This window comes from Sinocyclocheilus anshuiensis, unplaced genomic scaffold, assembly GCF_001515605.1.
Source record: "Sinocyclocheilus anshuiensis isolate Anshui unplaced genomic scaffold, SAMN03320099.WGS_v1.1 scaffold1085, whole genome shotgun sequence".
Lineage (NCBI taxonomy): Eukaryota > Metazoa > Chordata > Actinopteri > Cypriniformes > Cyprinidae > Sinocyclocheilus > Sinocyclocheilus anshuiensis.
The window spans coordinates 332,375-334,011 of record NW_015557129.1 but is presented as its reverse complement, the minus strand read 5'-3'; positions in this window follow the sequence as shown (position 1 = coordinate 334,011).

Sequence of the window (1,637 nt, the reverse complement as noted above, 5' to 3'; positions counted from 1 at the left end):
TTGTTGCTCGAGATAGCGTTCCAGCATATCCATGGAGCTGTTCCATCGTGTTACCACATCCATGATAAGCTTATGTGATGCGATCTCAAGCATCTTTTGCTTTTCCGCGAGCACAGCTGTTGCTGTGGCACTGTGGTGAAAGAAAGCCACGACTTTTCTCACGCGACCAAGTAAGAAACATTTAAACCTGCTTGCGATGCAAGGTTCAATGTGTGCGCGAAACACTGGCTTCTCTCACTGCCACCTCCATGTTGCGTGCGTTGTCACTAACAACAGCAGTACTATGAGGAGCCCTTTCAAGCTCCCACTCTTGTATAGCCGCTTTTAAAACTCCGGCTATGTTAGTTCCAGTGTCAAAAAGAGGTTGAGTCTGAAGCACGAGACTTTTCATTTCCCACTCTATGGTAATAACATGCGCCGTGACTGTAATATAGCTCTGACAAGCCCCCGAAGTCCACCCGTCAGTCGTTATTGCCACATTCTCTGATTTTTTCAGACCGTCGACCACCTTTGCTTTAGCTTCGCAGTACAGGGCTGGAACTACCTCTTGACTGAAGTGCGGGCGTGATGGAATATGGTATCTGGGCTCCATTACGCTAACCAATTCGCGAAATCCAACATTCTCGACCACAGAAAATGGTCTCATGTCTTTTGCAATAAAAACTCCGATGCATCTGGTTATTTCTTGAGCTTTCGCACTTGACTGAAACCATGTTGCAGCAAAACTGCGTTGTATAGATGTTTGGCCTTCTTTCACCCTTTTTGTTGCAGGAGTTTGTTGTTGTGATGCTGTTTTAAATGGCACATCATATTCGAAGTGTTTGACGTTGTGTATGGCAGCCTTGTTTTACAGTGTTTACAAACAGTTTGTGTTTTGTCTGTAATTTTTTTACCGTCGTCCTGTCGCGTGACTGAAAAACCAAAAAGCTGCCAGACGTCGGACTTATAAGAAGACGGGGCATCTTCAGTTTCAGTTTCAGCCAAACTCATGTTCAGTTTAAGCGATTTCTGCAACTGCGAAGAAAGCACACGCGACGCTGTTGCAGAGTAGGTCACGTCGGCAGCTCAACCAATAGGATTAGACTGCCGTCATATCGTAAAAGAATCGCCACCACTCTACGATACATATCGTAACATTTTTGCATCGCGAAATATCGTACTGCGATATATTGTTACACCCCTAGTAACTGTACATACATTTCAGAATCAGAATTAGCTTTATTTGCCAAGTGTGCGCAAACACACGAGGAATTTGTTGTGGTTTTTTAAGAAGCTCTTGGTACACACATGCATACATACATACATATCTGACATGAGAACAGAAACATTTAAATAAGACTTAACAATAAATAATAATGTATATGAATCTGGAACCGAAGAGCAAACTGCAGGGGGTCCAGTAATGTCCTTCAAGTATGCCAACACGAGCCTCTCAAATGACTTCATGACCACAGATGTTAAAGCAACAGGTCTGTAGTCATTAAGTCCTGTGATTTTTGGTTTCTTGGGTACAGGGATGATGGTGGAACATTTGAAGCAGGAGGGGACTACACACAGCTCCAGGGATCTGTTGAAGATCAATGTGAAGATGGATGATAGCTGGACAGCACAGGCTTTGAGGCAGGCTGGAGAGAGAT